Source organism: Pholcus phalangioides, unplaced genomic scaffold (assembly GCF_987345545.1).
Source record: "Pholcus phalangioides strain wild (caught in Gottingen) unplaced genomic scaffold, Ppha-v1.0 ptg000010l_1, whole genome shotgun sequence".
Taxonomy (NCBI): Eukaryota; Metazoa; Arthropoda; class Arachnida; order Araneae; family Pholcidae; genus Pholcus; species Pholcus phalangioides.
The window spans coordinates 11228066-11244365 of NW_028301603.1; the positions used below are offsets into that span (position 1 = coordinate 11228066).

The window sequence follows — 16300 nt, forward strand, 5'->3', positions numbered from 1 at the left end:
CGGCTATTAATTGATTAGTAGTTACTGGAATCGATCTAATTTCTTGCAAATGTGTGACCGAAAAGTTTAAGTGTTAGTTCAATGCAGGGTAACTAAACGTCTTGAGCTGAACTATTTCCATTGTTATTTCTTCTTCACTTGGAGCGGTATTCGCCGATATGTGTTTCCCAAAGTGAGCAATATCTCCCCCTGGTGGACGACGGAATGATCCATGGGGCGATGGAAACTACGAGTATATCATAGGATCCTATGGGTTCATTTGAGTTGGGAAGGGATGAGAGGAAAAAAAATTCTGAAAAGGGGGAGGGGAAGGGCGTTGGAGCAAAAAGTCTGTGAAACTATGGTTTAGACCAGCGGTTCTCAACCAGTGCTCCGTGGGCACTTCCCAGGGGCTCCGCGGCCACTCGTGGATAATAAAAAAATCAATAAATTTTAAAAACAAACAAAAAAAAGAGGCCTAAAGAGTACCGCCACATAAATAATATACTAAAAGGGCTACTCGAGTAAAACCGGGCTCCGCCATAGATATTATACACTGAAAAGGACTCCGCGAGTTAGAAAGGGTTGAGAACCACTGGTTTAAACAATAGTCACAATTTTTTTGGATGTGAGATAGACCCGGATTCGTTAAAACCCCGAATTTAACCAATCCGTGTCGCTCTCCTCCTATCCGAAAATTGCGATTAAACCATGTCGGTGAATACCGCCCTTGGAGGGCATGACGTTGAGTTTACAAGAGCGCGCTTTATTGTTGAAACTGTTGTACGAACACGATGATTTTTTCCACATCACCAGCTACTCTTTGAGATTTTCTTTCTTCTAGGGGGGGGACATTCAGAAATCCTCACCATTCCTTCGTTGAGACGTTCCATAAGTTTCATAATTTTCTGATGGGTTTAGACAATTATAATCCGATAACTTAAATTATAGACACCCTGTAGGCCAGGCATCTTCAACCCCGTTGCTCGCGAGCGCCACTGTGCTCCCTGAAGCACCCAGAGTGCTCGATGCTCGTGTCCGATTTCGTGCTCGCGAGCACTTGGTGTACTTTTTTAATTGAACATCCTTTACAAATTGCATTCACGGATTGAAATTCTGATTTCATGAATTCGTATGGTCAAACTTGTCGTAAGGGGTGCTCTTCTTTTTGAGTTTGGGTACAGTCAGTGCTCGCGACGAGAACTCTGCTGTAGGCTACGCAAATTAAAATTTCTGTACAATTTCCCAATCTTTAAAGTAAATAAAATACTGTGAGATGTAGTGAAATATATTTACGAACAGCCATTTTTTTTAAAACAAGATTTCTTCCGTAACATTCCGAAAATAAAGTTCGCCGAGATATTGGTGATTGAGATTTTCGAATTCAGCCAACGCTTCTTAAAAATTCATTATTTTTAGCATTTAAATGAGTATCGCTAACAATCGCCATCCCAATGTCACGGAACAAAAATTACTTTTGGTGTACTAGAGAGAGGAGGCGCCTCCCCAAACTATTATTTTGCACTTCTTCCGGCGAAGTCAGTTTTCCGTTACATCCAGCCTTGTGGCCTTTCTCCATCGGCAATGTCAAAGGCGCCCCCTACCAATTATTATTTTACTTGCTGCTGTTTGTAGCATCTGCTAGTGTGCGGTCGTGTGGGCATCGTGCTGGACTCTCATCGTGAGGATTGAACCCCCTTTTGGGTTCACAGTGGTGAAGTCGCCATGACAGCTAAAAAAATTGGGATTAGCGCCTTAACGTTTTTATGTGAGGTTACTGAATTGGAGTCAAGAGACGACACAAAATTTTTGGAATTCACATCAGCGCACCTATCAACATGGAAGAAGGCCGCTGTCTCCTGGAAAAATTCATAGAAATATTATTTTGAACCAGTTTTTCTTTGAAAATATTTTTTTTCTGGTCCCTACATATTTTTTTTTGTGGTTTGTCAAGTCCAGACTTACATAACATGAAAATTCAAGCATTTACCATCTTCACTTCAAAATGGGGGAGGCAGGTGGCAGCACCAGCAAGAACATGAAACAAGCGCAACTCTGGCGACATGAATATGTTAGGGCAGTAGTTCTCAAACTTTGGTCACGTGCGGCTCCCTTTGCCCAATTAATGATTGATCTGCAGCTCCCCAGAACAATTCTTTAGTTATTTTCCCATGTACAAAAGAAGCACTTTAATGCATAAATATGGAACACAAATCCCCCAGCCGCGACGCACACTTTGAGAAACGCTGCGTTAGGGCAAGCATTTACACATATACGCATAACGCGTTCCTACATGTACGAATTCGTTATTCCGAAGAGAAATTCTGCAGATTAATGTGTACGAGGTGCATGATGGTTAAGAAGTGTTTGTCGCATCTCATCCGGCTTTGTTACTTTACCTTAGCGTTATTCAAGTCGCGTAGCCATCGACAACAAAATAGTCCCTTTCCCCCGTTATTATTTTACAACAGAATTGTACATTTTTATTCTGCCGCCCCCTTCAGAAATTTTTCCCATCGCCCCCAACTTGAGCCAAACCATAGGATCTGAATCCATAATAGCTTTTACCGCCCCCTGCGGCTGGGGGAATATTGCCCATTTTCGGAAACACGGTTTGTTGCATCCCATCGATCGTAATCAAGTTGGTTGAAAAGTTGCATAGCTTGTGGATTTCTTCTTTCTCACTAATAGAGAGAGAAGCCCCCCCCCCCCCGAATCAATATTTTATACGCTGCAGTTTGTTGCATCTCATCCGCATGGTTCCCACAAGGGTAGAGCTGAGGAAGTTCCAGCCTTGGGGCTCTGGACGTTTCTCGTCATTTCTTGTTTTTTACGCTAATAAATTCGCTATAGAAGGACCTGTGAGCAGGGTTGGCTCTTAGTGCTCCCCGGAGCCTTGGCACCCGAAGCGAGAATCATGACCCCCACCACAAGCAACCGAGCCACAAGCGAATATCTGTCGACCCCACCACCGCAACAGTAGTGGTCGGCTGAAGTTGATTTTCTGCTGTTCCCAACTTCAAGGCGCCAATAGGAGCCGATCTCCCCGTTAAAAAATGTCTTGCCACAGAGAGCAACGGGCCTACAACAGTTCAAATATCGAAACATCTTAATTCACTCAGAATTTGTAACATAGATGGCACCGCAAAAAAAACCACAACACTGTATACACACTCAGACTGTAAGGTACACACGCTCACACGTACGACACAACTCAATCGGTAGTAAATTGCCCATGGTGATAGACCGGAGTTGTGCTCGGTTTGAAAGAAGGAAGGCTTTCCCCTTCTGCGATAATAGAGAAATGCCCCAAGCATCTCAATTTCAGTATTATTTTACACGTTGCTGTTTGTTAAATCTCGTTACGCTTAGTTACTCTACTGTACCGTTATTAAAATTGCATAACACTTTGGCTTTCACCATCAGCAACTCATATCGGTTTGTCGTTTAACCCCCTCAACGTCAAGCCCGGACGTCGCATACCGTAGAGTGGAGGCCAACTGCATATCTTATAATTGTTAATCCATTATATTATTTCAAGATCTCTGCATGTTTTGGTATCATTCGAAAGAGGAATAATGTTGCTTTGTACAGCCATAACTACAGTCGATTCCCGTTTTAACGAATACCGCTATAGCGAAAATCTTTTAACGAAAACTTTTTTTTAATCCTCGGATAATTTACATAGGAACAATATATAAATCTGAAATTCCGTTATTACGAAATTAGAGTTTAAATTTCTTAGAGTTCGTTATAACGGGATTTGACTATTATTATATTATTTTCATTTATCATCTTTTATTGTAAAGTGATGAACGTTTTCTGCTTAATATGCTGGAATCCGAGATATTGTAAAGAGCATGTTTTATAGCCCGTTAAGCTAAGACCCTCCAATATAATCATTATTGTAAAGACCATGTATTGAATCATTATTGTAAAGACCATGTATTGAATCATTATTGTAAAGACCATGTATTGAATCATTATTGTAAAGACCATGTATTGAATCATTGTTGTAAAGACCATTGAGCTGAAACTCAGTTTCCACAACTTTTTGTTCCATCGCCCCCGTCTTCTTAAAATTTTTTTCTCCCATCGATCCCCAACTCAAGCAAGCCCATAAGATCCTATATTATGGAGCTGCTCTTAGCTGCTATCGCCCCCTCCCCCACCCGGGACCATTCCATCGCCCACTTTGGGAAACATTGAGCTAAAGCGTCCTGTATAATTGAGTTAGTAGTTCTTTGTTACAGCCACGAGTTATAAGATTTTTCACAGCGGTAGAGAAGAGAAAAATATAAATTTTTAGGTAATACAAGCGGATATCGTGTATAATATTATTGACAAGACGTTATTTTATAAACATGAAAAAATCCCAAATTAACTCAATGATTAGTTAAAAAGTTTGATTTTCTTTACTTAAACATCTGTGAAAAAACCGGTGATTCGATTTAAATTCCCCGATCTACGAGATGATATTCATTTAAAGGCAACTGACTACGTGCGGGGCACTTTTTTTTTTTGAAAATACTGTGATTTTCACAAAACAAGTGGAGTTTGATTCAAAATACTGTATGAAATGAGGAAATCCATTGAAATTTCTGAAATATCTCTAAAACTTTTTCAGATACTCTAAATTATGTCTTCGAAATTGGCTCACTTTAAGCACTTACGACAAACATTGCACAATGAAAACCACACAATTTATTTGAATAATTTCGATACTGTGTATTTCTACGGCTGTTATCTGTGCAATGAACTAGAGGTTTTAAGGTACATAAAATATTCTCTGAGATATGGCAGTTTTTTCGTGAAACAATTCGTGAATTTTCACAAAAAAAAAAATTTTCAAATTTTTTCATTCAAACAGTTGCAAAATATTAAATTCTGAACATATGGGGCCAAGATCACCTAGTTATCAGCTAACGTTATCCGGAACGCTGCTAAATGTATAATTTCATGAGGATACCTTGCATAGTTTTTGAGAAATTAGGTTTCTCGTGTGGAATAAAGTAGCGGAAAAAATGAATCTTCAAAAAAAAAAAAAAGCTTTTGAAAATTGTTTGTTGCCTTCAAAGACATTGTTGCAGATGGTTTAAATCAGTTGTTCGGGCCCGGTTGAGTATTTTTTTTCGAGTGGAAGGCCTGGTCATAAGCACGACTAGTGAGAAATGAATGGGGGGAAAAATTAAACTATGAATCACTCACGGCCCGGTTTGACTGATGCCAGGGCCCGGTGGTTGAGAAACATTGGTTTAAATGAACCATATAACTTCGTTGTTACTTATTGCATGTACAAGAACAAAATACACTGCTGGCCACCGTAAATGCAACACCCTGAAGGAAGCATGCAAATAATATGAAATTTACAACATGCATTAGCGGAGGTGAGATATGCAAATGATTAGAATTTCAGCGCAGACGCACATCACGCGCGCCTGTGGCGCCACTTCAAAGCGCTATTTAAGGCTTGGAGATTTCGACGATTTGAAGTACGGCAATTGTGTTTTTCTTGTGGTTTTTTCAAAAAGACGATCAATTTTATTCGTAGAAAACAGCGATCATCTTTTGATCAAGTATCCGAGTTCGACAGAGGAAGGATAGTGGCCTACCGAGATTGTGGATTATCTTTCAGGGAAATCGGTAGTCGTGTTGAACGAAACCAAACAACTGTAATCCGGATATGTGATCGTTTGATGCAGGAGGGTACGACGGACCGACACGTTCGATCGCATCCACCTCAGTGCACCACTTCACGTGATGACAGGCGTATTGTGCGTATGGCAGTGACGGATCGCTCAGCCACATCACGAACCATAGCACAGCACATTCAGTCTGTACCGCATCATCCAGTGTCTGCGCGTACCATTCGACGCCGTTTACAGCAGAGTGGTCTGTCCGCAAGACGTCCATTGCTTCGTCTACCCTTGACGCAGAACCACAGACGTCTCCGCCGCCAATGGTGCGATGAAAGAAGGATGTGGACGGCACAATGGAATGAAATTGTCTTTACTGACGAGTCACGCTTCTGTCTGCAACACCACGATGGTCGGATTCGAGTCTGGAGACACCGTAGAGAGAGGATGCTGAACAGCTGCGTTATGCACCGCCACACTGGTCCTGCACCGGGTATTATGGTATGGGGCGGTATTGGATATCACTCTCGCACTCCTCTAGTACGCATTGCCGGTACTTTAAAAAGCCAGCGCTATATCTCCGAGGTGTTGGAGCCAGTTGTCCTTCCTTACCTTCAGGGCTTGCCCACAGCCATATTTCAACAGGATAATGCGCGACCACACGTGGCACGCATTGTCCAAAGGTTCTTCGTCAATCGCCAGATTGAATTGCTTCCCTGGCCAGCTCGCTCTCCGGATCTTTCGCCGATAGAAAACATGTGGTCCATGGTTGCTCAACGATTGACCCAGATTACATCCCCAGCTGCCACACCAGATCAACTTTGGCAACGCGTGGAAGCTGCTTGGTCTGCTGTACCCCAAGAACACATCCAAAGTCTCTTTGAATCAATGCCGAGGCGTGTGGCAGCGGTGATCTCCAACAATGGCGGCTACTCTGGCTACTGATTTTGGCAGGAACCACACTTCACAGAAGTCTATAAATTTAATCATTTGATGCTTGGTCAACATATTATCTACAAAATAAATATTGTTGCGATATCTCTTGTCTTTCTTGGAGTTGCAATTTCGGTGGCCAGCAGTGTAGTTTTGGATTCTGCGTAAAACATTCTTTCATTTGCATAAACATTCATTTGCACGTAGTCAGTTGCCTTAAATGTCGTCCGGGTTTGAGGAGTTGAACGCGAAAATTCGCACAACTCTCGATAATCCGGCGTTATCTTCGAGCATAGAAAAAGGAAAACATGCCACTGCGTGTCTTTGCGAAGAAGGTTATATACTATTTAGATGTGCTTTTTTCAGTTAACTTCCAATAATCTGGCACACCCTGGTCTGATACATGCCGGATTAGCGAGAGTCTACCGCAGTGGTTCTCAGCTTTTTTGGAAGCCCGCGGCCCGGTTGATTTCTCTTGTGAATGGAAGGCCCGGTCACATACACAAGACTACTGAGAAAAAGATTGGGTAAAACATGAAACGGTGAACCACTCACGGGCCCAGTATGACTGATGTCGGGCCGGTACCGGGCCGCGACCCGGCGGTTGAGAAACACCAGTCTATTGTACTTGAAAAATAGTAAACCTGAACGAAATTTCGACCCCCCCCCCCGTCATTGTGCGACAACAGATGGAATTATTCATTTCATCTAAATTTTTCATCGAAAACAATTTGTGTGAAATTCGAGAACTCGTTAATAGAAAGTTGTGTATACTGTGTATTATTCTAATATTCAGCAGATATGCCCCACTTATAAGAAAAGCTATGTAGGTGAACGATGTTTACTTCAAAGGGAATAGTGGATTCTCGCTCTCTCTCACGGTTTTCAAGTATACTTACATACTAGAGTGCACGGAATAATAATAACAATAACAAAATAGAAAAAATTCATCCGACCGTGAGAAAGTGAAAGTGACGTGGAAGAAAGGGGGGGGGGCTGAGTATATCCACACACGCACACACCCTCCCTTCTCAAGCTTCCACTATATTCCACCTTTAGTTTTTTTAATACTATTATTATATTATGCTTTTTTTTTTATTGTGTGTGTGACAAGAAAGGGAAAGCGGTTGGATTCCCTCCCTCTCTCTCTCTCTCTGGGCCTTTGCGTGTGTGTACTTAAAAAAAAAAAAAACTCTCTCCTCTTCATTCCCCCAACGTTATATTCTCATTCGCCCAAAACCTGAGCTGAGCCCGAGCCGGATAATGCCGTGCATTGCTCGGCGTGCATAGTGAGAGAGAGAGAGAGAGGAATGGAGGGAAGGAGAGGGGTAGAGAAAATCAAGTTCAAGGCCATTCGGCAGTGCGTGGCGGAATTTTTTTTTATTTTACTATTATTATTCTACTCCAACTGCATGTCAGTTGTGTTCTTCAGTTCCCTCTATATACCAGTCACTCCTCCGGTTTCCATGTGTTGTTGTTTCTTCTTCTTGGGGTTGCCACATAAGAAATCTCTTTTCTTGGCTCCATTGCAAAACCTCTCTTTTTTTTTTTTTGTCTCTCCCTCCCCTTGTTCTCTTATCAATCGTTCATTTTATACGGGCTGAATTACGGACTGGGATTGGAACCCGTACCCATTAGGGTAGTGCTAACAGGGCTCTCCGGCCCGGGGCAATTGTGATCATTTTTCTTTTTCATGCTATGAATTCTCTGTAGAAGGGCCCGTGAAAAATCGGGCTCTGGGGGTCTGCCTAAGAACCCAGCCTAGGGGGCACTGCTGTTGGGATTAAGGTTTTGGTGCCCTAATCACAATACTTGGGGGGGGGACTGTTTTTTTAGCTGGGTTTTTTAAATGAAAATTAGGTGCGTCGTGTGTTTTTGTTTCGTTTCCGAGCATTCTATCGGCGCAGTCTTAACTAGTTAGGGGAAGGACGGGGGTCGTCGGAGATTTGGGTGCTCTAGCATTGGTACGAGTCCCGTCCTTATTAATATGTGCGTATTCAAGCTCATTGTTAGACTATTCTGGGGAGCCACAGATTACGTGTGTGTCTACTAGGGCAAGGGAGTCACGGAAAACGAAAGTTTGCCACTGTTTTAGGCACTTGGGAGGCCAACAGGGCCCGAGACAAATACCATCATTTTTTTTTTTTTCATATTATGAATTCACTGTAGAAGAGCCCGTGGAAAGTCCGGCCTTAGGCCCACCAGAGATCCCAACCTAGGGGTCCTGCCCCAGGATGTGGGAGCCATTATTCTAGGTCAGTGGTTCTCAACCTTTTCCAAACGGAGTCCTTTTCAGTGTATAATTTCTATGGCGAGCCCTGTTTGACTCCAGGAGCCCTTTTTTTTTTGTGTAAAAGTTTTATGGCGGAACCATTTTTTAACCATCTATCAAATTTACTGATTTATTTTATGTTCCTCGAGTCGCGCAGCGGAGCCCCCATGAAGTGAACACAGAGCCCCGGTTGAGAACCGCTGCTCTAAGTAATATCGACATGCGTGTATATGTTCGACATGGCCTTTACACCCGCTGTCGACGTAATGCTTCGTATGTAGCGATAAATCGCCATATTCTGGCTGCTCGACTCCATCATATATTGGGGGAGAGGTTCGCCGGGTTGTGGAGGAAGTGAATCTTCCCAAGAAATAATTTTTTTTCCCCAATGTTGTTGATACTTGTGACGAGAGGACTGCTATAAACCGAGGCCGGCCACCTGTTCCCAATGTAGGCCACTCGAGCAGTAGTAAGGGGCCCCTCTCTTTTTCTCCCCCTTTTTTTTTTAGCTGAATTTTCCCCTCCCTCCCAATTCCCCCCACTCCATCTCCCTTCCAAGGGGACTTTTTAAGGAAGTTGGAATATTCTCTGCTGCTCCAGAAGACTACTGACTGTCTTGTATAGAATTTTTGCAGCCCATGTCTCCCATTTTCCCACAGTCCCGATTCCATTTTTTGAAATATCACTTTCATCGCCCCCCCCCCCCTCTATTTTAGATGGGGGGCTCCCAGAACAGGGTAGTCACCTCCTCCCATTGGGTATTATTCCTAATCTTTGAATCCTAGAGTCTTCCACAGCCATTGGAATCACAGTTGTGTGTTGAAAGGGTTTTGGTGCTGGTTGGAAGAATATACAAATGTGTGTGATCATCTATTTTCCATGATAGAATTGTGCTCTCATGATGTAGAACATGATCAAGATTTTTTTGGATATTGGCCACTTCGGTCATGAAATCAAGGATTTTTTTTTTTTTTAGTTTGTGATGGTGCCAATCCTGGATAAAGCAGTTTCAATATTGTGTGTGTGTAGTGTTGTGAAGTGAATAACTGGAACAGTGCTGGTTTTGGATATGACTTATGGAATATTTCTGCCGAAACTCTCAGATACCTTCACATGCTGGAATACTGTGACTAGTGCTTTCGTAATGTTAGCGTATCTGCTGTCAGTTATTTTGGAAGAGAAGAAGTAAATGTAAAATGGTAAGGTTTAATTTTGACTGGAAAATGATTTTGTAGAAAATAGATGCAAATACATATACACAATCATTGTCCCCACATCCTGCAACAGAGCCCTAGGCTGAGATCTTTGGTGGTCCCTGTGGTCACATATTTTACAGGTCCCAATATATTGAATTTCTAGCAGTGAGAAATAGCAAAAAATGATAATCATCGTGGGGCCACTGGGCTGGAGCCCTGTCAGCGCACTCTTGTCTGGGCCATCATCTATCATATTTCACAGGTTTCCATTAATAAAGTAATTCAGTTGACCCACTCTACCCCATGGCTTAGAGAGGGGGGGGGGGGTGTGTTGTCCTCTTATGTGGTCAAGCGAAAGTGAAGTTACTTCATTGAATTTGTTTACCATGTACTGTCAGAGTGAAGGTGTGTATGAAAGGTGTGGTCGCACCGGGCCCCATGGTTTAGGGAAGGTGTCTGAGCTTCAACTGGTTTGATTCTGGAATTTTCATCAGTTCTGTTAAAAAATTTCATTGAACTCTGTGGAATTATTTCTTTCATTAATTCTGAATTTCAATTACACATAATTCTGGAATTATTTCTCTCTCATTAAATTCAGGATTTTCATAAATATTTTGGGATTTTTTTCTCTCATTAACTGTGGGTTTCCCCTCATTAATTCTGGATTTTCATCAATTCAGGGATTTCTCCTCTCATCAGTTCTGAACTTTCAGCTGTTCTGGGATTTCTACTCCTGTTAATTCTGAATTTTCATCAATTCTGGGGATTTCTTCTCTCATTAATTCTGAATTTTCATCAACTTTGTTATTGTTTCTCTCATTATTTGTGAATCTTCATTGTTGAATAGATATTTTTCAGCAGTTGTGTACATTCAGCAATAATGCGTGAATCTCTGGGTGCCCAATTCTCCTCTCCTGCAAAATATATAAAATCAGGGGATAAGGAGCCCCGAAATTATTTTTGCAGCATGCCATTACAATATAATGTTCCGATATGTTTTCAAGGAATGTTATTTACACTACATTTGAAGATTTGAAGGTGAAAATGAGCATTTAGTTGAGTGGTATTGTCTACTGAAAGGTTATCCATGTATTCAATTTGTCATTGGAATCTGGACAGAACTGAAAAAAAAAATTAGTACTGTTTACCCTCTTTACTGAAATCCACTTATCGAGAATCCAGATGTACTGAATTCAGTACCAATGGTACATTCCAGTGAAGACACTCTATTTTAATTCGCCTGCGTCTCTGGAAGCCTTGGAAATGCTTCAGAGGATTTATCAGCTTGGCTGAGAAAACAATTAGCTTATTATTCTTATACATTATGTACATAGTATTGTTAGAAAAGGTGATCCTTGGTGTAAGGTTTTAACACAAGTGGTTGAAAACCCCCTACTGTAAAGTGGTCATCCAGAGACAGGTAAGTAAATGTCAATTGCTAGTGGGGGGGGGGGGGGGGTTTGTTCAGCCAAAATTTGGTTCATTTTCTGGACCCTTCTCCAAATCCTCAATTTTCTGGATCTGAAAAACGAATCCTTCACAAAATACAAATTAATGAAACCATAAATTTCACATTTCAATAACCAGATTATTTTTGCTTTCTGAAAAAATTACTTTCACACAAAATTAATGACCATTTCCTCTCCCCCCCCCCACAAAAACCAGGACCTTACAAGAAACAGTCTGGACATTCCCCTCCCCCCCCCCCCCAAAGCTCAAAATAAATATCCTGTATAGTAGGAACCAAGTGTTTCAGGTTGTCAGCGATACTTTTTATAAATTGATGTTTTAAAAAGTATATGCAGCAAAATGCTTTGGGTCTTATAGTCTTGTTCTGCTACTATTACTACTAAAGCAACATTGCACCTCATAAACAATTTTCTGTGAAATTTCTGACAGATTGGTGCATGAGGGAGAATGCTGTGTGTGTTCGTAAGGTGCTTATGATGCCGGACGTATACTTGTATGCATTCGAAGTGCTGCCACATGCTTTCTAAATCAGTGAGATGAAAGTAGCAAATGTCTGGGTTTTGTGCTTACTATTAGTATTGTGTTTCAGATCTACCTGCTCTGTGGTTCAACTACGATTGCAGGACTGTAGCAATAGCTTTTACATTTTATGTCAAGGAAGAGAGTGATTCATAATATATGACGACTATCTCTCAGAGTATGCGTATTCATTAACAGATCAAACATCTTTTACTCTAGTGTTTGTGGTCCATGATGCCTGCATTGTCCAGTGCTCCACTTCAAATCAAGTCTGGCCCTGTGTATTCATTTGATATTTTTATTGCATTGCAGAGTAATTTAATAAGACTTGACAAACCCGAGATGTCAGGTCGTCATGGCAACTAAAAAATTGGTATTGGCACCTGACAAATTTTAGTTATTAAATAAACTGGAGTGTAAAAATGGCACAAAATCTTTTGAATCTATATTCAGCATATCTATCCATGAAAGCGGATCACTATATCATGAAAAAGTCGGACGAAACATTATTTTAAACCTGTTTTTTGTAGAAAATTTCTTTTGGCTCCTAAAGAATTGTTCTGATGCCTAGACTTTTTTTGGTGATCTGTCGAGCCCTGATTTAAAATAATCTTTGTGTCTAGCTTAGGTAGTTGGGGGCTCCCTCTGTACTTACTTATCTGGAGGAGGACTTTTTGTACTCGGAACATTAAAATATGATCATATTGTATGAAGTGTCCAGCTGAATTTTCACGCCAATCATCACATTAGAATTACTGTCATAGAACCCGATTAACTCATATCTATCTCAGAATTTTTTTCTCGATGAACCTTCAATTCTTTTTCTAAGGGTTTTTGAATCATTTTGTGCAAAATGGAAGGATTCAGTTAATACAAAATACATTGAAAGAGAAAAAGGCCAGTGTTTTCAAAGCACGCATCCTTTCAGTGCAAGACTCTTAGCATGAAAGTGAACAGTCTGGACATTCTAGGAGCGTATTTTTTCCATGTGCATATATGCACAAATGAGCTGACCAAATTACAAATGACTGGGGACATCTAAAAATTTTACTGGGTTGTGGCAGCAACAATTTTAGTAGACTGAAGCTGGTGTTAGTTGTGTTAAATAAAACTATCTTTTTTCAGTACCCCTCATCTTCCAGTAGATTTTCATTTAGACAATTTTAAAACTGTTCGTTTCAGCCTTCAATCAGTTTTTCTCTTTGTTTATAGCGTTCTTTGGTGGTTTAATAAAATTATTTTTAAATTTGGGACAGAATCTGTAACGAATCAAACAATTTTCCAAAGAAACCTATGGAAATCACATTTCAGCTAACAAACATGATTCCAGAATAAATCATCTACTTGAGCTGAGGTATCTCATCACAAGAAAATTTTTGGATGTGTGGTATATAACAGTTTCAGGAAAGTTGGAAATGCTTTAAAGTACAACCCTGTGTGACAGCCAATTTTGCATTGACTTGTTATGGGGATGAACCTCGTAGCATACTGAGGCAGGTCTGGTGACACCTGACAAAAAATAATATCATTGCGCAGTCGTCTCCCTGCAGATTTAACATGATACTTACATAACACAAAAATTAAGAATTGCATATAAGATCTAGGCCATCTTAACACATAGAACCCATTTAGTCATGACCCCTAGACCATGTTTGGCTTACATGTATCTGTGCTATAATGTTTGAAAGTATGAAAGTATTTAAACTGTTACTGTATTAAACAGCACTGTACTCCAGCTAAGTATGCCCCCACTGGAGAACATTGCTTTGCCCGGAGAGCCAATGAAGTTAAGGCAACTGGTCCTACTTAGAACCCGCACAAGAAAAAAAGCTCATGGGACTCTGGTTGAAAAATTTTTGTTTCCCATGAATTTGCTGAATTTAATAAGTTTTAAAGAGTCTTGTTGCCCCTGTATAAGACAAGGAGCCCCCCCCCCCCCCAAGAAGGGCCTGAATTGGGGGCATGGGTAAAAGTAAGGTTAAGAAACACTGTTTTTATCTGTTTGGAGATTTTCAGGCTCTCACCTCCTACTAAAGAGAAGGTTGTAACCACCCCCTTTAAATAAAAGTGTTAGTAGAAAAAAAAGAAAAGAAAAGTGGGTCAGGTCAGGTGGTTGTGTTTATGTCTGGTGTTGGGAGTTAGGGGGGGGGTCTATGGGTTGATACTTCCCTCCTGGGTTTTGTTTGCTAAGTGAATCAAAGGGCCTTTGTGGTATTCCTGACCCAGTATCCAGTTTCTTTAGGGGGATTGTTTTCTTTTTCCTCTGTCCCCTGATGATATATGGACCTATATATATGTATATACTCAGATATATCTGAGGGACTGTCCAGTTTACTGCCAGTGCAAGAATCCATGCAAGTTCAGTGGTGGAGTTTGCAAACTATAATGTGTTTGTCACCCGTGTGCTGTGAAGAGTGCTGTATATTTGTCTGTTCAGGAATTGGTTGGAATTAGAAATGCTGCTCATGGCTAAACTGTAGGTATTTGATGATTTCATTACCATGTATAGTGAAATTATTGTTGTTCGGTGGATTGTAGATATATTTTGTTGCTCATTATGTAGGATTCCCAGTGACCTGGAAAGTCAGGGTATGAAAAATTGTTAAGAAAATGTAAAATACAGTGAAAATCCTATACAACGTTATTTTCTATAACAGCAGTTCCCAACCTTTATTGACTCGCAGAGCTTTTTTAGTATATAATATCTATGACAGAGCCCGTATCGTATCGCCACATTTTATTTTCCTTAAGCAGCTGCAGAGCCCTTGGAAGTGCACATGGTGCACCAGGTGAGAACCGCTGCTCTATAGCAATAATCACCATAACATATACGCAGTAAAACCCCTCTTTTGCGGACACTGGCGGGACAAAAAAATTTGATCATAAACAGAAGGGTGACCACATTAGAGGGGGGTTCCTGTTGAAACTGTAAAAAGCAAGGGTGGAGATACTGGGGGGGGGGCAGCATCAGAGGGGGAGTCGACTGATCTAATGTATATGAGTATATATGAATTAACTATCATCATCATCGTGCCCCCCTTAGACTTTCAAGTCTATCTCCGCCTATGAATATAAGATGCGTTTAAAGTCATGGGAGGAAGTACATAATTATTACACAGGTACAAAATTAGAATTACAAAAGAAATATTACTCAAATTTTATATACTGAATTTATACAAATGCCACAACAGACAAAACGGGCAATGAGGGGGCTGAAAAAATGTACCCATAAAACAATATGGATGTCAAATACGCATATCTAAACTATATCAACTATATATTTATTTCTTTCGGAAAAATTGATCAATTGATGCTTGTTGGGTTTTGTTGAGTATTCCAACTTCTTTTAACATTGGCAGCATGCGGCCTGCAGGCCAGTTATTGGCCACCCCTGGTATATATCATTGACTGAATATCCCGTGATAATTTTTACTCCATTGTTTGCATACTTCATCATTGACATTAGCATATTCACTGCATAATTTCTTAAATACCATTCGATTACGCAAACAAAAACGATCCAACCAGCTATTTGAAGCTTAGAAGTTCACGAGTCTGAGTTCTTCTGCAACTTCTTGAGCTTTTTCTTGTAGAATCAGGTCGGACACAGGTGAATTCTTGCTTCTTTTGCTGAAACAAACCAATCTTACACAACTGCGTCTATAGTAAGTCCTTCTCTCTTGGAAATTTATTTTTCCTTGTTTGAATTCCATTTTTCTCTGTTGTTTTTATTGCTAATGTTCCTTTTGCTTCAAATGGACGACTTTTATATAAAAGGAACTAAGCGCCTTTTTTAACATTTTTGAGATATACCAACACCTGAACTATTGAAAGAGGTTTTATTTTCTATTTAAATAGAACCAAGTGACACATATTGGCTGTGATGCCGTCTGTGTGCACTTGAACCAACTACCAAACTGCAGAGATAAGTGAATCGAAGATAACTTTAAATATTTTTTTCTCAGTTTCGAATTAATTATTCCCTTGTATATAAAAGCTATCCAAATATCATATCTGTGTCTTCCCGATATTGTATTCATTCGTAAGATTATGAACTTTCGTAAGATATTCGTACGATTATTTTTTTTGTCTTTGGAATCTATTCCTTTAGTCATAGAGAGAGGGAGAGGATTGCTCAAGGTGGTCATGTTAAATGGTGTGGAATTATTTAAAATGTACGAGCACAACCAGCAAACTGAAATCAGAGTTGACAAACATAACAAATCAACAAATAGCTGTAGTTTGAACCAGGGCTGGAACTGGGGGGGGGGGGCAACTGTCCCGGGCAACGAAAT

The 16300-nt window shown here is 40.5% G+C and overlaps 1 protein-coding gene across 2 annotated transcripts in view; it reads left to right on the forward strand.

Moving 5' to 3' along the window:
* Positions 1 to 16300, forward strand: part of ERR (estrogen-related receptor) — a 64672-nt gene that overhangs the window by 32691 nt on the left and 15681 nt on the right. Inside the window, exon 1 of one of the 2 annotated variants that reach the window (XM_089237607.1) lies at positions 9629 to 10019. The exons of the other annotated variant lie outside the window; for it this stretch is intronic. The gene's annotated coding sequence lies outside the window, so the exon portion shown is untranslated. Of the gene's footprint in view, positions 1 to 9628; positions 10020 to 16300 lie in introns of those variants that run through there. 2 annotated transcript variants of the gene reach the window in all.